This window comes from Lissotriton vulgaris, chromosome 4_1 (assembly GCF_964263255.1).
Source record: "Lissotriton vulgaris chromosome 4_1, aLisVul1.2, whole genome shotgun sequence".
Classification (NCBI taxonomy): Eukaryota; Metazoa; Chordata; class Amphibia; order Caudata; family Salamandridae; genus Lissotriton; species Lissotriton vulgaris.
In genome coordinates, this window is record NC_141691.1 from 182435082 (window position 1) to 182458971 (window position 23890).

Consider the following 23890-nt stretch of genomic DNA (forward strand, 5'->3'; position numbering starts at 1 on the left):
GTCAAGCATTGGAGATCCCTGCCCCTCTCTACTGTGGGCCGAGCTGCTCTATTCAAGATGCTGACCCTTCCACCATTCCTTTATATCCTTCAGAACTGCCACTATAAGGTCCCAGATGCATATTTCTCGGGAATGAGCAATGAGCGAGCTAACCAAGGAGTGTTATGATGGGGGAATTGCCCTCATGGACATAAGCCTCTATTACTGGGTATCGCAGCTAACAGTGTTGAACCATTGGGTGTATCGCTCCCCTATTGATCCGGCTTACCTGCTGGACAGATATCAAATGCGTAGTCAGGGATAATTGAGGGTTTTGTACTCGAAGGCCAGGAAGAGACAGTATCTCGGCCCCAAAGCCCACACAATTGCAATTTGGCACCAGGCTACCTCCCCTTTTGGTTGGTTGAATGTATTGACTCAGGCCACGCCACTGTGGTTCACCCAACGGCTTGGACTATTATGTCATCAGCCGGGATTTGATAAGTGGGCATCATCGGCATCTCCACTATCGGTGACCTGATTAAGAACGGCACAATCCTTAAGATTTGGGAATTGAGAGAAAAATACGACATGGCTCCATGGGAGGCATTTAGATACCTGCAGATTCGACATGCCCGTACCACAGCCCTTCCTGACATGAGCAACATACCAGAGTTGTCCCCCTAGAGGATCAGCTATTATTATCATTATTTATTATTATTTAGCTATTAGAGGGGCATTTGCTTAATAAAGCCATACTACTCACTTACAGGAAACTGTGCAACAACCTACCAGACATGTTTCACAAACCCCATGACAAATGGCAGGTGGACCTCAGGCGCATTGGTGATGAGGATTGGCAGGTGGTGTTGATATCTCAGAGGGAGGCAGCCATCACCCTTCTTTGTCGACTAACCCAACTGAATCCTGCAAAGATCTTATCTTACGGGGGTCACACTGGCGAAGATAGGCTCACGGTCTAATGGGCTTTGCCTATGTAGATGCCAGCAAGATGCAACTTTCTACTATATGATCTGGGACTGTCCAGTTGTACGACCCATATGGGAGGGGGCCACAAGACATATCTGAGACGCACCGGGGAAGGGGCTCACCCTTACAACATGACTAGCCTTTTAAATATATGGGATCAGACGGACCACACGGAAGTGGAACAGCAACTAACCACACTGGGCTACACTTTAGTTAAGCATGAGATCGCGCGGCAGTGGGGGGTTGCGGATAAGCCTTCCCATTGAATCTGGGTAAAAGACTTAGATAAATGTATGGTAGCGGAAAAGGTGGTATTCAAATCAATAGGGTGTCCAAAGAAGTGGGACAGAAAATGGGGCGAATGGAATGTATATAGAGGTGACCTGGGTGTTTCCCCTTCGGTGGAAATGGAACTACAACGCATGGTAGAGAGGCCTTGGAAAGTACTGTGATAGCACATGGCTTATTTTCCTAATGGTTTCGTATATTGTATAACATGCCAAAATGTTGACCAAAACCTGTATGTGACTTTCAACAGTGAGAAATTAATAAAAATATACTTTAAAAAAAGATGTAGAGAGGAGCTTTGCACTTGATTGAGACGTGTATAATATGTTAAACGGCGTTGAATCCTGCATTGAAATCAACTAAGTTATCAGCAGACGATTTACCCTGGTCAATAGTCAACTTTAGCGCTCCTGACACCACCAACAAGACCGATCATGTGCTGCTGAGTGCTGTTTAGTGGATGAAAGGCTTACTGGGAGACGTGGAGCAGATTGTGGACATCATGTAGCAGTATAGAGGATAAGGACTGCAAAGAAATTGGTTGATACTTTTTAAATTTCTAAGCATACAATGTCACCTTTTTAGGCAATGGCCTCATGATTGCATATCTCCAAGCTGGGGAAACAGTATTGGTGAAGATAGAATATTTAAGAAGCTCCAGCAATGCTGTTTTCACCTTTTTAGGCAATGGCCTCATGATTGCATATCTCCAAGCTGGGGAAACAGTATTGGTGAAGATAGAATATTTAAGAAGCTCCAGCAATGCTGTTTTGATTGCTCCAGTATAGGTTTTGAGAACGTGAGGCTGGACTGGATCAGGTGGGGAGCTGGATTTAATGGCATCATCCAACTTAATGAAGTCTTCCAAAGTGAGAGGTTGGAAGCTGGCTAGCACAGGGCTAGACTCTGATCTAGTCATGTCTAGTCCGTGGAAGTGTGTGTCTATACAAAAAAGAGGAGTATATAATTCTGACTATTTTTGAAAAAAAGTGTGCTGTACCATTGCACCTAATCTCATTTATAGGAATCAGGGGAGATTTAAAGTTTTAATCCAAGAAGGTCTTCACAATTACAAAGACATTCTTAGAAGATTCAGAAGAATTGATTAATTTTTGGAGTTTTGAATGAGGTACAACTGCCCTAATGACTTTATGATAAATCTGAATCACTTCAACTGGAGTAATCTTTCCAGCAGCTACACAGGATGTTCGCCAGTCCCACTCTTCAGTTTTGCCATGTATTTCATTACAAAGAGGTTTACATCAAATCACAGAGCTGAACGCTTTGGGGCTCTCTTAGGTGCGTCAGAAATAGGGATGAGCTGATCACACAGGTGCCAGCACTTAACTCTAGAATCTTCATTCCCCACAGAAGCGGAGAGGCAAGGTCCTGAGGCTCTAAGGCTGTGACTAAAATCCAAGATATTAAGGCCCAGATTTACTAAAGGCTTGCATTGTCTTTGCTGAAGCAAAGGTAAAAACCCAGGTAAATTGAACTAGATATCTGGCAGATTGAAACTTATAATAAAACAGAGAAAAAGCACACAAGGAGAACAAGAAAAAACAAACATACTATGATAGTATAAAGGATATAACTATACTTGTAAAAATTGATATGGACACATTTAATAATGCAAATGTTTCTCTTTTCTCTAAAACACATTAAAAAAACTTTAAAAAAACAATTTTCCAGTCAAGTTAATATACAGTTTTCAAGGAAATGTTAAAGTATTGATAGTTCCCAGAACTGGTTGTAGAAGCTGATGTCTGTCAACGCGTTTCGACACATACAATGTGTCTTCATCAGGACAAGTTCAGCATGATTCTAAAATTAAACAAATAATATTTTAAATCATTTCTCCTTGTGTTTGATACAATACAGTTTTTGTGGTTTATCTTAATTATAATACAATCCTGTGCCAGATAATTGATTATTTGAAATGATATACCGCTAAAAAAGGACAGTTACAAATGATTTAATAAAGTATTTACAGTAATCATATACAATCTATAAACCATTATAAACATGCATAATCAAGAACTCCTATCTAGAAGAAGCAAGATGGAGCATAAGAGTAAGAATAAGAGAATTTGAAATAAAGGGTTATTGGTGATATTACCCCAGCTCAATTTTAAACTAAGCTTCTAATTCTTTCGATGAATTCTGTACTCTACATCACAAAAATTGCCATCTGAGAAAGTTCTTGAATAACTCCGTTTGTCAATTGCTTTCACTTATTATCTAGTTGTAGGCGAAAATTTGGTTAGACTTAGGTTACTATTACTCTCTATTCTTAAAGTGATCTTTAGACATAATGGCTAACCTTTAGACTTGAAAAGAGTTCGTAGATGTGAGTATTAGCTTTATAACTTTAAAAACTTGAAAACAGGAGAGAATAAACAAAGCAAGAACAAAAACAGTAATTAATTTTTAGCTGGGGGACAAGAGTATCCTTATATTAATCTGCTTTTTAAAGCCAAAGGGCTTCTATTTATTTGCTTATTGGGTGATTACTCCTAAATAACTTGACATCTGCATATTTGCAACAAACTACAGGCACAATAAGAGAAACGAGGGATGAGAAAGAACTTTAATATTTAGTTTCTTCTTCTTTGCTATTGTTTACCATTGACAAAGCGGTTGGAAATCTATTCACTAGGTAGAAAAGTGAGGCGTCACCTACATCCAAGTGGTCATGAAAATCCTGTAAATAACAAGATTTATAATTGTAAACGTAAAGAAATGTCTGGGGAACCGAGTTACTAAGATTCATATTAATGTTCCCAGTCTAAGAACATACCTGTTTTCGTTTTGCGTATATTTCATTAGAAATCTTATATTAGCAACGACGTTACTGAAGACGATATCTTCTGATGTTGACAGCTTGCCGTCTAATAATCTATCATAGGGAAAATAATACTTCTGTAAATCTTTCATGGTGTCTAAACGAATGTCCAGTTCAAACAATTTGATATACTTATGAGATTTACCTTTAAGTCAAAGGGAGGACGCTCACAAAATCACTTTTTAGATACGAAATTCTTTGTAATTACTGTATGGCCGTTCGAAAACAGATCCTACTCACAGCATTCTGTAAGGAATTATATAGAAGAATGTGGTATGTAATTATTTATTAACACGGTCCGGGCTCAGTGTAAGCTACCATCATAATAGATGATGTTACCTGCAAAACTGGGCCATGCGTTCAAAAAAACGCGATATGACTGCTGGCTAAGTACACCAAATGAATCAGGTAAGGCAACAAAATCCTTGATTCAGCTGTCCTAAAGAGTAATAATTATCGATTATTTTCTTTCAAAAATAAACATGTAGGTCGTACTAACATCTCACAGAGGACAGCAGAATTTTACCTGATAATAAGATGAGTTAGGTTGAAGACGCTAACCGTTCATAGCTGTACGTTATGTTGTTATAGGAATTCAGCAGTGCTTCACGCAATTGCGCGTCTTTTATCAGGCTGCCAAAAAATATTAGTAAGGATTGTTAAGAATTACTCTGAGAACAGAGTGTATTCGAGGAAACTTAAAGTTCATACACAACGCACGTACCTTTTTGAGGCTGTTTAATGGTGTCGTAGGTGGCGTCTGATGGCTCGTCTGTGCGAAAAGGTTTGTGAACTCGAAACCGATTTGTATATATATGTATTCCCCTGATTGCATCATGCAAGGGTATGCAAAGAAATGAAAGCCCTTAAGTTAGATTTACTAAACCATGGAAAGCCACTGTTTGTGGCTCTGCCTGGATTATTAAATTTAGAGTAACAGGGGTTGGGGTTCAGTGTTTCCAAACATCCACCCATGGATATTGAAGCATTCCCAGATGGATTAAGAATAGTAAAGCTGGAAATGCGTCAAAATGGTATGCCAACCCAACAGAGGTTTAATGAGAAGTATGTTAATTTCTCCTTGTTATTTCCTCTTTCTAAATGTGCTGCATTCTGTACCATGACTCAAGGGTGCCGGCATCGGTGCTAGCCAGCAGTGCTAGCAGTGCAGAGAAAGAGCAGGAATTCATAATATCTTAGCAGATATGGTACATTCCTGTTCTCTCCGTTTGACATAGTGCAGCACAGGAAGCTCTTTTGCTGCATTACAATCCACCAAATGTTAGTAAATCTGGGCCCGAGAAATGATCACTGACTTGCCTTGAAAATTACCATGTATGGATTGACTGGAGGAGCTTAGTTAGTATTCCTCATTGGGGCCACTGGATGTTTGGACACATTAAGAAGGAGAGGAATGTCAACTAATAATGAAATAAACTTAAGCAACAAACAGGATCCAAAATGTGGCCTGCAACATGCGTGGGAGATTTCACCAGCTGATCAATCTGAATGCTTTCTAAATTTTTTATTTAGTTTGCATGCAAACACACAATGCTCACTTTCAAAATAGAATTTTAAGTATTCAAGGAATGAAAAGTTTACATACTTTCATTCTTTTGGAGCAATTGGCTCTACAACGGAGTGTGTAAATTGTGCATAAGGAAGACAGTTAATTAATTCACCTGTGAAATCAAAATTGGTGAAGGAATTTTACGGAAAAACCAACCTTTTGCATTCTTGAATCTGAATTTCACTGCATCACACATTACAGATATTTTAGAATTTTCCAATAGCATCGCCTAGTTTGTCAACAATTGTGTCTTTGCCTACAATAGCCATCAGGCAGAACTAACATCTATCCTGCCTGATCTCTGAGTCAATACTCAGTGAGGAACAGTACATTAAGCACTTTTTCCATAAGAAACATGAAATAAGCCAATTTATTTATTTTAATACAAATAAATTCAGAAAAATTCAAACAGTTATTACTTTTAAATTTGTGGTGTTCAAAGTCATTAAACAGTGAAAGGGGGGCGATAAATTGTGTATAGTGGAGAAAGAACAGTCCTGACACATAGCGTCTTCAGTGGCTACATTAAAAGAGTAAAGAAATGGAATGGCATGAGGCGTTCTTCGTTTATTCTGATGCATCCCAGAATGAATATGATCAGGGCTAGAAAGAAAACTGAGCCGGGTTCCTGGCTCTTGTTTTTTTTCCCTGATCTGAGCCCTCAGGCAGCAGTTTCTCAATTTAAAAATACTACTTTTATACCCTTGCTAAAATACTAGGGGAATTTATAACATTCCCCAAAATATTCCAGGACTGAAGATTGAATAGTAAATTTGCCCTACCAGTCATCGCCACACCCACTGCTGCCCTGAGAGTGCAGTTCAAGGCAAGAAACATGAACGAGCTGAGCCTCCACACATCACCCATCATGTGTGAGATGCCTATGTGTAAGGCTAAGGATACCTTTATCACCTGTGCACTGCTTTACCATTATTATCTTTGCAAATTTACTATTTTTTGTCTCACCAGCAAAATATCTTCTACAAGAATAGAATTGAAACTGATATATTAATGATGAGCTTAGTGAATTCTGTTAAAAGTTTCAGCTTGGAAAAATCCAATTCAATTTCCAATACTTCATTCATGCATGTACAGTTACTGCCTAAAATCTGCTAAAACATTATACTGCTGGAAGTAGCTTTAAATGAAGAGGCGTTATTCAGGGCACTCTTTTGTTGGATGAAGTGTACCAAAGAAAGTAGGCTGCCAAAGATGTGCCTGTGGGAGATCATTAATTTCTCCAATGAGACAAATTCTAAATGGTCGCAATATGTACAGAATATTAAATGTGCTCCATCTGCTGTCATGAGTTATTCATACCAAAACTAAATATGTATTTTACTGAAACAAAAATTATGAAAAAGACACCTATGATTTGAAACTTAAATCTAGACTAATACTAAATGCTGTTAATTGATTTTTTGAATTCATACTATTTGTTGTAAAATATTGTAAATATCAGTATCAAGCTATTGCCTCCCTAACTGCTGACTGACTCAAGGAACCTCTATTGACGATTTAGGAGAATATTTTTTTTGTGTGTGATTTATATGAAATAGCTATAAAAGAGCATTGAAATTCAATAAATGTCTTTTAAGCATGTGAAGTGCTTTGTTGACTCAGCCAGCACAAAGTAAAGAAATTAAGAAATATAACTCTTCATTGCATTCCTTTTTTGTGACTAAAAGATTTTGATTATTCAGATATTGTTTCAGTGTTTACCTAAACTTTAAGGAAAGTAATGAGTACACAGAAATTACAAGTTGCTATAATACAATGCCCATATGAAGCTATTCTATTTTTATGTATATAGCATATTCAGCTACAATAATGAGTTACCTTGAGCAAAAACTTTACCTAATTCTGAAATTGTTCACTTTGGGATTGCAATTTAACCACAAGTACATTATCAGGGATAGATCTTGCTGGAGGGGAGAAAGGTGAGAACAACTACTGATATGAGGAACCACAATGGCCCCTTAAACAAAGGTTGTGCTGTGATTGACTATTGTAGTACTGATGGCATACTCCTGAATTCTGTATTACAAGAGCCACCTTCCTATGACACTTTAAAGCATTACTGTGGTGAAAATTGGCAGATGGGCCAGTTAAAAATCTACATTCTGCATAGTTAAAGTGGCGTAGCAAGCTGGGGGCAGGACAAGTTTTTGGGGTGGCAAACGCAGGATTTGTTTGCCCCCTCTTATCGCGGGCCGGTAAAGGCTGGGACCACCATGGGCGGCAAAAGGCCTAGCGATGCCACTGCATAGTTAGAGCTTGTTGTTCGCCAGAAAATGTATGTCAGCAAATACTCGACCCCTTAATTGGAGAAAGAAATTAAAACCATTTAAACCCTGCCCCCACTCAAAATATAATTGAAAGAATCAATATGTCTGTTTTGCTGTAAGCCTTGAAAATTAAATGTGAGCTGATTGTGGATCCACAGACATCTGCTGTGCAAAACCAAAGGTAAGCAAACACACAAAAAAATATGAAAAAGTTTGAAAGATAGATTTTCTAACAAAGCTACCCACAAACATTTACCAGAAAAATAAATGCATGCCTCCAAATATACATATGGAAAGGGAAATAAATGCCCAACCATATTTTAATGGTACAAAAGGGGGTGGTGATGGATGGAGAATCTGAATCAATCAAACACTCACACCCAGTCAAAAGATATGGGTTTAATCAATCACCGTTCTGTAGCCCACTCTGCCACCTCAGTTCAGACATGGCTATATGCAAATCAGTCTGACCCTGTGCCTCATGGGAACAGTCCAGCCTGAACTGCCAAGCCATGTCTTCCCTGGACCGGAAACAAGCTTCCGAGGACCGTTTTCTGGCATTCCAGCCGTCTTCAGCCCGGCTTGCTTGAATCCAGTGGCAAAGTGAGCGAGGGACTCATGTCTGAGCATACCCTGCCACACTTATGGTGGCCAAAAGAGGTACAAAAGGGGGTGGTGATGGACGGAGAATCTGAATCAATCAAACACTCACACCCAGTCAAAAGATCTGGGTTTAATCCATCACCGTACTTTAACCCACTCTGCCACCCCAGTTCAGACGACCACCACCCCCTTTTGTACAACCATATTTTAATGTCACTCTCTGGCATGTGTCCCAATACTGGCCCTTTAATGTGCTGATCCATTTACCCATGGCATGGCTACATATAACATTGTTTATAAAGGTAATTGTGAAAATGTGTCCAAAGTAACCCACACAAAAATACATTTCATAATATGTGCTCAACATCATTCCTTGTCACCATAAACACAGGATGGCAGTTCTGACTTTTGGACTTAATAAATCGTGATTTCCAGGAGTGGTACATATGCAAAGACAAATGTCAAATGGATATAATCTGGCCTCCCAGGTATGTGTGGCATGTTTCTGATTTGAAATGGAAGGCTGTAGGAGGGCACAGGCTCATTTGCATGTGGTAATTTGGGCTGCTCACATCAACGTGACAAAGTATTCGTGACAGAGTAATTTAGCAGCTTATCACAGCCAATGAGCACCCACACCGTGTACGGTATGTTAAAAAAGAATAATCTATTCTGTTAACAAAAACATCACTTGAAACATTCTACACATGCTTATTAATGCCCAATACACATTTATTCGAAGTCTCATGCTGCATTTTGAAACAAATAACATAAAAACATCGCTAACTTCAGAGTGAGACAAAAAAGGGGAAATGTGGAGGTGAAACCTGAGGTTAAACATAAAAATCCAAGTCCAACATTGGCATGTACAGACCTTGCTCTTATACAGTCCACATTTTACTTCTCCTTTTCTTTGGAGTCATCTTTCATTGGGTATTTTTGCCCCAATATCTCAGGTAGTAAGGGATAGACGGCCAACAGAACAGCTAGGGGTATATAACTTTGAATTCATGGGTTGCGGAACAGATCAGGAAGGCCTTGGGTGGTCTTGTCCTTCTTTCCAGGGGGGTAACCGCACCTAGACATTTTCTGTGCAGGGCAGCGCTATTAGAATGGACACAGATTTGGACCACAATATCCATTTTCTGTACTATATCATGAAGGAATTTCACTACCACTGTCTGCCTAGCACAAAGATCCCTCGAAATATGATATTACCTCTTGGGAATTAACTGCTGATGGGCAGAGGAGTAACACAAGCCACTGCATCTACTATTGTGCAGGAGGCTCCCGCCCATTCAGGGGTCCCCATTAAGACCAAGGTCACTGACTGTCTGTGAGATATGGAAGATTCAGAGGCCCATCTTAATTTTCTGTTGATGGGCAGGAGCAGGGGGATGCCTTTTACTCCTTGCTAAGGGCTGGCTTGTGTGAGTGGTGACAGGAAAGGGGGTGGTGGTAGTTGTGGTGGTAGCTCCATGACCAGCTTTTACATTCTCCCTGACCACCACAGAGCTGGCCTGGGTCAGACAAGTCACCCAGTGACGCTGGTGATAAGTCTGTGCCTGAACTAATGCAATTACTAGTGCCCTCACCCTATATTCCACTGGAGCCCTCTGTGCCACTTGTATACCCCTTGGACAGCTTGGATCCCTATGTCATCTTCTGCATCACCCCAGATGACTGTTTATTCTCTATCAAAGCTTGTCAATTGGTACCTCAAACTGAGACAAGTCATGTCATCCTTAGAATGTTAGCTATGTTGCTGTTGTGTTGGTTAATTACTCTTATGCATATTGTCTCCTCCTTGCCCCCGTCCCTGCCGCGCGCCTCTCTGCGCTCGCCCTCATGACGTCAGCGAATTCCTTTATGTCAACTGACTGTTACACTTGACAGTTGAGTTGTCAGTTTGATTGAGCCGGGGACCGGAGCGTTTCCTTCTGATCACCTGGTGTGTTGTATGCTATTTAAGCATTACACTTGACTTTAATACATGAATGTGTGCCTCCCTTCTTTACAGTTGCTAGGATAGACAGTTAGCTTTTGATTATAGGAGTTGATCTTTGAGCAGTGAAGCTGTGATGGAGGTATCTGCCTTGATTCTCAAATAAAGTTATTTGATCTTCATCAAATTGACTGGAAATTGGATCTTTACATTGGCGAAGAGGTGGTCTTTTCTGCGCAGGGGGCAGAGACAATGATACCTTCACCCCTGGATTTATGCACTTATTGGAGATTTATCTACCTGTTGAGATTTAGTTGGAACCTACAACTGCTAAAATCATGTCCTACCTCCTTTGGATATACTGTATGTAAAATGTGTTGGATGAAAGAATATTTACTACACTTTCCAAGATTTAATTCGACATTGGAAAATCTGGATTCTCCAATAAGGAAAAGAAATGTTTATTTTCCTTAATATTTACAAAAACTTCTGAAGATTTGTTTAAATATAGAACCTGGATGTTTTATTATAGAACCTGGATGTTTTAATACTGAAACTTTAAGGATTTACATGCTTGCCTGAGAAATATCAACAGTGTTAAAGACTGCATTCTTTGAACTGCTTCCTAACTGGTTTATGGTGATTGCGGCCATATTAGATTTTCTTCAAAGCAAGCCCTACCTCCCTTGAAAAGAGGACCGAGTGTTTCTTTTGGCGGCCATATTGGATTTTCTTCGAAGCAAGGTCTACCTCCCTTGAAAAGAGGACCAAGTGTTTGTTTTTGTAGCCATATTGGATTTTCATTCGAAGCAAGCCCTATTTCCCTTGAAAAAAGGACCGAGTGTTTCTTTCGGCAGCCATTTTAAGAGATTGGGCGGATTTTCATTAGAAAAACATTACTTTACGATCATTTTTATCAAAATACGATCACAAATTTAGAAAACTGAATCTATCTTGAGGAATATTGGAATTTGAAGAAAAGAGGAGAACAGTTTTCTACAGTTTGGAAGTATTGAACTGGAAAAGACTACAACAGTTTAGAAGTCTTTGGAATTATAAATATAAGGACTGGAAAGGAATTATAAATAGAAGACATCAAATAATCTGGTTTGTTATTTTAAACTATTGTTTTATCTTTTTATATTAACTTATTATTTTGATGTGTTGTTTTCTTAACCAACACTTTCCTTCCAGGTACATTGTATTATATATATTCTAATCCCTTCTTTATTATTATGGGTGATCAATCCATGTCTGCTCCTCCAAGTTTCCTTCCTACTCCAGGTGATCTGGCGATCCCTTGGAAAGATTGGAAAAAAATGTTTTTGACTTACATTTTGGCTACTCGGGCAGATAAATATGGACCCATAAGAAAAGAAGCTATATTACTCCATCATCTTGGAGTTGACGGGTGTCGATTATATGAAGATCTACCTGAGATCTCTCTAGGAATGAGAGTTGGTCAACCCATTAATCTATATGTAATGTCAATGAAAATGTTAGAGTTACGCTTTACTACTAAAGTGAATCTGGTCCTTGAGAGGCATACATTTTTTAGTCGCAAATGGAAAGTTGATGAGGATATTGGTACCTATGTTGCTGCATTAAGGGGTCTATCTCTTACATGCCAATTTGAAAACCTAGCAGATTCTATTATTCAAGACCAGATAGTAAGATGTACTAACAATAAGAGAATACTAGAAAAACTTCTCATTAAAGATCCGTCTCAAGAGGAGGCAATTCAAATTGCTAAAAGTCTAGGACATACTCAGATATGGATTAAGGAAATGGAAGTTTGTAGTGATTCATTAAGTAGAGATCAGAATAATAAGAAATGTGAAACTCAAGCCTATGTTGATGAAACTAAATTAGGTAAGGAAATAGAGAAATATCCTATAAAAAAATCCTGTCAAAATTAACAGATCTGTAGGTAATAATAATATTCCAAAATTTGACATGTGGACTGTTAAGTTGTGGGGCACCTGGTCACATCGCTTCTAGTCCCAAATGTGCTGCAAGGAATTCCTTGTGTAGGATTTGTGGGAAAAGGGGACATCTTGCCAAAGCATGTAGGACCAAAGTCCAGTCAGGACAGACGCAATCAAGTACCTGAAGTGGGTGATGTTACTGATAATATGCGGGAGCTTATGTTATGTGTTGATGGTTACAGTGACTCTACTAAATATTAAGTATGGGCGAAATTAGCGAATTCGCGTTCCGTGAATTCGCGCAAATTCGAATTTGCAATCGGTAAAATCTGCGAATTCGTGTAAATTTGCGGATTTTTTTTTGCGTGTTCGCAGGGTTTTTTGCGTATTCAAGGGGCTTTTTGCGTGTTCGGGGGCCGCTTGCATGGCGAAGTTACCCATGCGGTCGTGTATGGGCACAGCACCCTCTGGTTCACCACTGCCACCCTCTGGTTCATCACTGCCACCCTCTGGTTCACTCCTGCCACCCTCTGGTTCACCCCGGGCACCCTCTGATTCACCAATGCCACCCTCTGGTTCAGCACTGCCACTCTCGGGTTCACCCCTGCCACCCTCTGGTTCAGCACTATCACCCTCTGGTTCACAACTGCCACCCTCTGGTTCACCACTGCTACCCTCTGGTTCATCACAGCACCTCTGGTTCACCACTGCCACCCTCTGGTTAACCACTTTCACCCTCAGGTTCAGCACTGCCACCCTCTAGTTCACCACTGCCACCCTCTGGTTCACCCCTGTCACCCTCTGGTTCAGCACTGCCGCCCTCTGGTTCACCACTGCCGCCCTCTGGTTCACGACTGCCACCCTCTGGTTCATCACAGCACCTCTGGCTCAGCACTGCCACCCTCTGGTTCAGCACTGCCACTCTCTGGTTCACCACTGCCACCCTCTGGTTCACCCATGCCACCCTCCGGTTCACCACTTCGACCCTCTGGTTCACCCCTGCCACCATCTGGTTCATCACTGCCACCCTCTGGTTCACCCCTGCCACCCTCTGGTTCACCCCTGCCACCCTCTGGTTCAGCCCTGCCCCCCTATGTTTCAGCACTGTCACCCTCTGGTTCACCCCTGCCACCCTCTGGTTCATCACTGTCACCCTCTGGTTCACCACTGCCACCCTCTACCGAGACCTTCTGTGACGCAGTGGCAGCACAAAAGATGCGCCATGATGCTGGGTATTAACAATGTGGCGATTCTGAGAGATGTGTCACGTTGTAAAGCCCTGCGCCATCAGGAGGCGTTCCGGTGCAGGGGAAGGCGTTCCTGCACAGGAACGCCTCCTAAAAGTGGCTGAGTGAAATCTACAAGATTTCACTCAGTCACTTTTAGGCCAATGCTGCATCAAAAACGTGCGCCTGCTTGAAGCAGGCGCAAGGCTTGATGCAGCATTGGGGAGATAGGGCCCCACAGAGCATTGCTGGAGGTGCGTCGCCAGCGTGACGCAGCTCCAGCAATGCGCTGCTTTTACGGCACAGATGCGTGACGTATCTGTGCCATTTTTGCCAAGTGGTGCGCCGCATTGTAAATGAGGTGCACCATGGGTGGCGGAGCTGCGGCGCACAAAACTGGCGCATCCCTGGGGATGCACCAGTTTTTGTGAATCTGCCCCTATACATTTAGCCAACGAGGGAGCACTTACTGATTAGACAGTAGAAAGTACTCCAGTTGATTAGAGGTATTGCACAAAAAGGTGGCATCTTCGTGGACAAACACGCAGGGCGGGATTCATTCTGCCCCCTGTTAGACTCGTTTTTTTTTGCCCTTCTGCCCTCTGTTAGACTCGTTTTTCCCTTGTTTTTCTGCCCTTCTGCCCTCTGTTAGACTTGTTTTTTTTCCTTTGTTTTTCTGCCCTTCTGCCCTTGTTAGACTCGTTTTTTGTGCCCTTCTGCCCTCTGTTAGACTCGTTTTGTGCCTTTCTGCCCCGTTTGACTCGTTTTTTGTGCCCTTCTGCCCTCTGTTACACTCGTTTTTCCCTTGTTTTTCTGCCCGTCTGTCCTCTGTTAGACTGATGTTTTTTGCCCTTCTGCCCTCTGTTAGACTCATTCTTCCCATGTTTTTCTGCCCTTCTGCCCTTTGTTAGACTGCTTTTTGAGCCTTTCAGCCCCCTGCATCACCACATCATCACTCAGCGCTACCCCAGCATCACTCAGCACCACCACAGCATCACTCAGCACCACCACAGCACCACTCAGCACCACCACAGCACCACTCAGTGCCACCATAGCATCACTCAGCGCCACCACAGCATCACTCAGCACTGCCACATTATCACTCAGCACCACCACAACACCACTCAGCACCACCACAGCATCACTCAGCACCACCACAGCATCACTCAGCACCACCACAACATCACTCAGCACCACCACAGCATCACTCAGCACCACCACAGCATCACTCAGCGCCACAACAGATTCACTCACCGCCACCACATTATCACTCAGCACCACCACAGCACCACTCAGCACCACCACATCACTCAGCACCACCACAGCATCCCTCAGCACTACCACAGCACCAATCAGCACCACCACTGCACCACTCAGCGCCACCACAGCATCACTCAGCACCACCAAGCATCACTCAGCACCACCTCATTATCACTCAGCACCACCACAGCACCACTCAGCACCACCCAGCATCACTCAGCACCACCACAATATCACTCAACACCACCACAGCACCACCCCAGCATCACTCAGCATAATCTCAGTATCACTCAGCACCACCACAGCACCACTCAGCATCACCACAGCACCACTCAGCACCGCCACAGCACCACTCAGTGCCACCCCAGCATCAATCTGCACAACCATTCAACAACAACTGGTTCAAATATGTTCTCTCAATGTTTCAAACTTTATTACAAATGTCACAAAAAGATGTTAATATTTCACTTCTGTTCTTGGATTTTCGTCACAATAAAATAAACTGAACATAATCTTCACAAAAGTTATTTACAAAAATTTAAGCTATTGCCATTATCAATTAAAATCACTTTTATTTAAGTATTAATTATTTTAAAAAATTAAAAGCCATTTCAATTTGTAATATCAATACAGCTATCAATCAATCAATCAATCAATCACAGCATTTGTAAAGCGTGCTACTCACCCAGGAGGGTCTCAAGGCGCTGGGGGAGAGGGGTGAGTTACTGCTCGAACAGCCAGGTCTTGAGCTGCTTCCTAAAGGAGAGATAGTCTTGGGTTCGCCATAGGTGGGTGGGGAGGGAGTTCCAAGTCTTGGCTGCCAGGTAGGAGAAGGATCTTCCTCCGGCGGTGGCTCTGCGGATGCGTGGTACGGTGGCGAGGGCGTGGCTGGTCGATCGTAGCTGGCGGGTGGGCATGTAGAAGGTCAGGCGGTCATTGAGGTAGTTGGGGTCATGGAGAGCCTTGTGTGCATGGGTGAGAAGTCTGAACGTGATTCTCTTGCTGAGGGGGAGCCAGTGCAGGTCTTTCAGGTGTCCGGTGATGTGGCTGTGTCGGGGGATGTCCAGGATGAGTTGTGCGGAGGCGTTCTGGATGCGTTGGAGTCTTTTTTGAAGTTTGGCTGTGGTTCCGGTGTAGAGGGTGTTCCTGTAGTCCAGTCGGCTCGTGACGAGTGCCTGGGTGACGGTCTTCCTGGTTTCAGTGGGGATCCATTTGAAGACCTTGTGGAGCATGCGCAGGGTGTTGAAGCATGAAGATGAGACGGCGTTGACTTGTCTGGTCATCGACAGGGAGGAGTCCAGGATGAAGCCTAGGTTGCGTGCATGGTCTGTTGGTTTGGGAGCGGTGCCCAGGGCCGGGGGCCACCAGGAGTCGTACCAGGCGGAGGATGATGGTCCCAGGATGAGGACTTCCATTTTGTCTGAGTTCAGTTTAAGGCAGCTGTTTTTCATTCCTTCGTGTAGGTTGGCTCTGGCGGTGGTGGGGTCATTGGTGAGGGAGAGGATCAGCTGGGTGTCGTCGGCGTAGGAGATGATGTTGAGGTTGTGGTGGCGTGCGATGGCTGCGAGTGGGCTCATGTAGACGTTGAAGAGGGTTGGACTGAGTGAAGATCCTTATGGTATGCCGCAGATGACTTCGGTGGCCTCGGATCTGAACGGAGGGAGGCGGACTCTCTGGGTTCTTCCGGCGAGGAACGAGATGATCCACTCCAGTGCTTTCTCTCGGATTCCGATGTTGCTGAGGCGCTTCACTAGGGTGCAGTGGCAGACAGTGTCGAATGCCGCAGAGAGGTCCAGGAGGATGAGGGCCGCTGTTTCCCCGTTGTTGATCAGGGTTCTGATGTCGTCGGTGGCTGCGATTAGGGTGGTCTCGGTGCTGTGGTTGGCCCAGGACCCGGACAGCTAAGTCACGTAAATACAAAACATGTTGCATTACAAATGCTATCGGTGTCACATTTGCAAAAGTTATAACTATTGGCATTGTAAACGACAAAGCTATTAATTTAGCTATTTTCAAAACCAACACATAAATAAAAAAAATGTCATTTACAAGACCAATAGCTCAAACTTTCCTAATGCGAGACCTATTGCATTGCAAATGCTTGTTTTTATATCTGTCAGTGCTTCCTGTTGAGGTTTAATTTTCGTGACAGGTGCCTCATTGCCTACTTGTAACTATTCTCTGACCCTGCTTCAAGGGTCAGAGCAGGGTCAGAGAATAGTTGTAAGTAGGCAACGAGGCGCCAGGAAGCACTTACAGGCTTACAGCAGCAGGTGCCCAAGTTGAAGTTCATTTCTTTGTAACCCTTTTGTAAAAGGTTACAAAAAATGAGCTTCAACTTTTGCACCTGCTGCTGTAACCCTGTAAGTGCTTGGCTGAATAGTCGTCCCCGCTGATTCGCGGATTTTACCGGGATTTCGTGAGATTCGCTGATCGCGGAATCGAAGAAAATCCGCAGATTCCGCGAGCGGAACGAATTTTCAGCCCATGCCTTCTAAATATGATTAAGTGTACAGTAATGATTTAGAATTACATTCTAAAAATTCCGTTTTAGATTGTGATGTGGTTAGAGAAAGCTCAGAATGGTTGACCAAGCCTCACTGCATCATTAAATTAGACTCATATGATGTTAATATGCTAGTTGATTCAGGGAGTCTTTACACTTTGTTATCCATGGAAACGTATAATGAAGTGTGGAAAAGTAAATCTGAGAGATTGAGGATGCAGTAAGAGAGTGTTACGCTTGTGCTCAAGCGGATAAAACTAAAGTTGTAAGGCAGCCTTCATTGGTGTCTACAACTTTTCCCAAACGTCCATGGGAAAGAGTGGCAATTGATTTTCTTGGGCCATTTGTCAAGCTTGTTACTCATAGCAAGTTTTTGATGGTCATTGTTGACTACCATTCTAAATTGTTTGTGGTGGAAAGCACAGAATTTATAAATACTCAAAGAGTGGTTGATTTTATGGAAAGGGTGTTTATGTATGCAGGGATACCCAATACAATAGTGTCAGATAATGGTGTGCAATTGGTGTCGAAAGAAATGCAGGAATTTCTTTCTAAATTTGGGATCATTCATGAGAGGGTTGCTCTATTTAGGCCACAAGCTAATGGTTTAGTGGAACAAATTAACCAATTGATTATGGATAATATTCAGTTGTCCCTGTCTAATGGATTGTCTTGGCGTGAAGAATTAAAAAAATTGGTGTGGTCTTACAGGGTTATGCCACATTCAATAACAGGGGTTTCTCCATTTATATCCTTAAAGGGACGTGAACCTGGTGTCAAAGAGGTTCCTGGTTGGTTGAAAGTGAAAGATTGTGTGTAGGTGGACAGAACTGCTTTGGAAGATAAAGTAGGTAAAATGCAAGCTGAATCTACTAGACATTATAATGATAGGAAGTGTGTGAAAGATATTACATTGGAGATTGGTGATTGGGTGACCATAAAACGTGGTGGTGTAACTACAAAGGGTGACAGCAAATTTTCTGCACCGATTCAAGTGAAGTCTATGAAAAGAAATGTTGTTATCCTATCCTATGGATCAGCTTGGAGTACTGGCAACATATGCAAATGCTGTGCTGCGGTTCATGTTTCTGAAGATTGATATCTTTTGAATATAAAAAATGAAATGTATTATATTCCTTAAATATGATTTATATGAAAAAAATGTATGATTTATTTAGTGTATGTTAAGTAGGAAGATGTGTAGAGTTGAGTGCATCTGCATGTCAACATTAGAAAGTTAGCTGTGTTGCTAGGATAGAATGTTAGCTTTTGATTATAGAAGTTGATCTTTGAGCTGTGAAGCTGCGCAGGAGGTATCTGCCTTGATTCTCAAATACAGTTATTTGATCTTCATCAAATTGACTGGAAATTGGATCTTTACATATGCATTAAATCAGATCACATATATAGGTCGAGGTAAAGGCAGCCTCATTGATTTCATTGCTATTCCTGACTATTTTTAACCTCAGTCAGTTAACTTTTCCAGCCTAGAGGAATATCTAAGCAATCATTTTCCACTCTCGTTCCTCATGGCATTTGAGAGTAAGAAATCTAGTGAGATACCAACATTACATATCAGATAACAATAAGGGCATAGCATGAAAAGGTCATGAATAAACCCAGATGTAATTCTGGAACAATTAATGTCTAATAATAGGGCTCAAATAAAGGAGTGCTTGAAGATTGCCATCACTCCAAATTGTATGCTCTTGGCCTTTGCTGACATATCCGGTCTATTAATACAGCACTGTAAAAGGGCAGAAGACAGACAACACAAAGAACATTTAAATGGTTTTATAATAATTGCACGCGGACTAAGACTAACCTTATAGCGGCCCTGAAACAAATGCCAAGGGACAATACATTAGCCCGCAGTTGTCGACTTCCATATAAAGAAGCACGTGCTAACCGTAAATTGACTATTAGAGAAGAGGCCTGGGGAATACTTTATGAAGCAAGTGAAGAAGGACTCTAGACCCTTTTGGGAGGTGTAAATGGCCCCTTCTTTCAAGAGAACCATAATAGCTGTATTGATGCTTCTATCTCCCCTGAGAGATGGGTTGAGCAGTTCTTTGCAGTCTATGTAAATAAGGGGGTGTCTACTGGGCCCTCGCTTTTCACTGATTTTTGCCCAGACGTATCTGTGGGATGCTTTGCACCACCAACCTATGAAGAAGTTAAAAGAGCCCTAAGTCAAACTGTTGCCAACAAAGCATCAACCCTGGACGGTGTGCTGTCTGATCTCTTTTTGGCTAATCCCAATCTCTGGGCTCTGGTCTTAACTAACATCTTGAGCTGTATAGCCCAAGTTGACCCACCCAAAAATTGGGCCAACGTGATAATAGTACTGATTTTTAAGAAAGGGGACAGAGTGGATGCAAAGTGCTATCGACCAAGTTTGCTAATCAATGCACTTGTAAGATAATGGGTAGAGTTATATTGGACCAACTTGGAACCTGGGTAACTGAGAGAGGGAAGCTATCTCACATCCAATATGGCTTTAGGAGAGGATCGGGCACGATTGAGCATTGTCTCAACTTACACTTATAAGTAAATATTCACTAGCAAAGAAAATATCACTTCTTCTGAATTCAAGTATTTAACTTTAGCTTTTGATTGGTTAGACAGAGGAAAAATCTGGCAGAAAATGCTAGCCATGGGCTTAGATCCACCACTGGTCTACTTTTTAGCACACTGCACCAAGATTTAACCGGAAGAGAGAGATATGGAGCATATGGAGAACTCCTAGCCCACCATAAACATGAACTACGGAGTCTAATAATAGTGCGTGTTAGCCCCGTTTTTAATCTGCCTATTTATTAATGACCTTGAAAATCACCTCATTCGAGGGCAGGCTGATGTCCAGAGGGTGGGCTTTAGTAATCTGCCAGCATTAGTCTATGCCAATGATTGTGTCTTGATGTCCAGGACTGGGATGGTCTTGCAATTGCTTTTAAGTAGATTCAATGATTTTATGCACAACCTTGGATTAAAGATCAATACTGCCAAGTCTTATGTAATGGTTGTAGTACGGACGCCCACTCATTAAAAACCTGTTCTATTAATAGCGATACATTTCTTCATGTGCTAACCTTTACGTATCTAAGTATACCTTTTGATCAGAAAGTAACATGGAGTCACATCCTGAATGTTAGGAAAAGCTTTTCATTGGGTAGACAGAGAAAAACTCTGGCAGAAAATGCTAGCCATGAGCTTAGATCCACCACTGGTGTAACTGGCAGAGTGAGACATGGAGCAGATGGGGAACTCTCTGCCCCCATAAACATGAACTGCAGAGTCCAACAAGAGTGCGTGTTAGCCCTGTTTTTATTGTGTCTAATTTTAATTGACCTTGAAAATCCCCTTTGTCGAGGGCAGGCTGATGTCCGGAGGTTACTCTATGCCAACGATTGTGTCTTGATGTCCAGGACTGGAGTGGGCTTGCAATTGCTTTTAAGTAGATTCCATGATTTTATGCAAACCCTTGGATTAAAGACCAATACTGCCAAGGCTTTTGTAATGATTGTTGGATGGACTCCCCACCCATCAAAAACCTGTTCTATGAATAGCGTTACATTTTTTCATGTGCTAAACTGTTCGTATTTAAGTATACCTTTTGATCTGAAAGGAACATGGAGTCACCTTCTAAATGTTAAGAAAAGCTCCTTTTAGCGTAATTTAGAGGCACTGTTTAGGTTTGCCAGGACGTTGGGCCACATGTGATTAGACTACTTAATTACCATGTATAAAACCCACAGCTGTGCTGCCATTCTGTATGGGGAGGGACCGTGGGGCTTTGGTAACCTAACATGCCTCCAGACAGCAGAAAAACATTTTCTCAGACATTTCCTGGCAGTTCCTAGCAGCCTACCATCTTCTTTATGTTTAATCCCACTAACGCACCACACAATTATAGCCCTGATAATGTTGTGGCACTCGGCGTGGGTTAAAGAAGTGCCCGCGCTTAATTACGCAATATTAGTAGATTGTCTTAACTTAGAATGTACACAAGAGATTCTCTGGTTTTGGCACATCAAGATTATGCTAGAATGAGTGGGCAGAGGGGAATGCTCTGGTAACGATGGTAAATATATTCAAACAGCAGCTGGAAAAGGATTTTTCATCCATGCTATAAAACTAGATAATGAGCTTTCAGGTAGGAAGAAAGTCCAGGAATACTTGCCACTGGTCAGTACAGGTAACATAGTGCCTTATTTATTGTTTCTCCTAAGTCATATGGCAAGATTTCATTAGGTCAGATTTAGGTTCGGTATAGCACACCTGTTGGTTTCTTATCCTCGAAAGGCACAATGTGATGCGGAGCTTCAATTATAGCTGCGCGACTCAGAGTCAAAATAAAACATGGTGCACTTTTTATGCCTTGGTCAACGGAGACATGTTATTATCCCACTTTTAAAAACCTTGAACTTAAAGAAATGTAGATTGGCTCTGTTTTATGGATTGCTTCTGCATTCAGAAGAAATTTGCCACATGATTGATGATTTCATTTTCTCAGCAGTACCCCTGCGTAATTTAGTGGGGAAATTATCAATAGGTTGCATCTCGCACAGTTAATGAATGTTATACTTATGTATATTGTATTTCTCTGTTTTGTAGGGATTTTAACAAGCTTCACTAAATTGACTTGTGTGTATTTTGGCACTTGACCACTTTGATTATTCTTCGTATAAGTATCATGAACTGTTTTTTTCACTTGTTTCTAGCACACAAAGTGAGGAATAATGTTCTTAACTGTATTTTATTTGTATGGTTAATTGTACCCTTTTATGTTTATGGTAGAAACCAAATAAAGAATTTTAATGATTTTATGAGAATTCTCAGCATCTAGAAATGTTCATTGGATGACAGAACATGTATCAGTGTATTGAAAACAGCAAGCAATATATGCGATGGGCACATCAACCAATCAACATGAATAAATCCACTTCCAAGTGTATTCATTTATAACAGCTTAGAAAGCATAATGAAAGTGGTTTTTCTGACACTGTTGTGAAGTAGACATCAAACGCCATCTACTTTGTGTTGTGCCACTGTAGGATGTGAGCCAGAAAGTGACAGAAAACCTGTACATTATATTAAGAGTGCATTAATATATTGCCACCTTAAACAAGGTTGCCTGGATATTGCAACTTTTTGACTGAATGTCCTGCATCCACCTAAATCTAAATACGGTCAGAAACATGAGCTTCAAGATGAGAGAGCTGACAAAAAATAATTAAGTACTGTATAGGTGCTACCTCTGTGTCTAAACTACAAATCTAATGACATCAACTGAGCATGTCAAACGAATATTCATTACCCGCCCCATAAAAGATTTTGCATCATCACCTTTGCAGCTGCTATTTAGTTGTCACCTCCTCTGCCAGCTGAGAGTAGGACACCCCAAGGATACACCAAATGGATGGGCTCATAGACTGCAGCAACGTTTTTTGTGGGTGGAGTGTTGTGTATTGGTCTCAAGTGTTGCTCGAGATTCTGAGGTTCCGTGACGATCGTAAGTGGTGTTTTCGACTCGCACGAATATGGTCGAGTCTGGTATCTATGAACCGCAAATGATGAGTTTAGTGGGTGTACGCGTTTTCGCTGTGCTAGCCTAAACCGTTTGTTTGTTTCGTGGGTTTCTTCATCCGAGCCCACGGGTTCCATCTTAGATACGGCATCCATTTTGTCTCTTGCCCTCAAGTAGCCAGCGAACGGACGCTGTCCGCTTCGCGACCCTGGGATTCCCAAACTCTTGCGGAAGACACGTTTCCTTTGAAAGTGTCTTTATGATGAGGGGGATGGCACTGTAAGGCAGATGGCCCCGCTCGAGGCTCATCTTGCCGTGCCGCTCTATTGTCTTAGTTGTGCATCTATTAAGCACGTCCCCTTTGATGCTTGCAGCTCGTGTTTCCCGATACCACCCCTTTTACACCCTTTCCGATCTCCCCACTGTTTCTGTCTTCCTCTGCACCTGTTTCTGTCCCTTCCTCGATTTGTTTACTGCTGATTGGAATGTACTAATGGTGGGAAGATGGGCTTTTACAGTTGGGAACTTCCAAACGTTTCTGTACTTATGTTCCGGGCATTGAATACATGAAAGTAACCCCTTATGGTTTTTACGATGGGAACCGAGTTATAAACCTTTGTGCACCGTGTTATCTTATGTGTGAAAACTGTATAAAAAGGAGCGACCCACAGAGGCAAGTTGAATCAGACTCCACAAACCTACACATGCTGTACTTCTTGTGACTTCTGTGTTCCCTGCAGTAATAAACCTCGAATCTTTGACGCTGAAGGAAATGTCCCGTGTCTCTGTCATTTGTACGCCGGAACAGGTTACCCACGAAGGTTTTAGGTGTTATCCCTGGCACCGCTGGGTCTTAGCAGAACCCAGTCCTTCAGTTGGCACCCAACGTGGGGCTGCATCAGTGGTACCGGTCCAAAGCCCGACGATCGTGA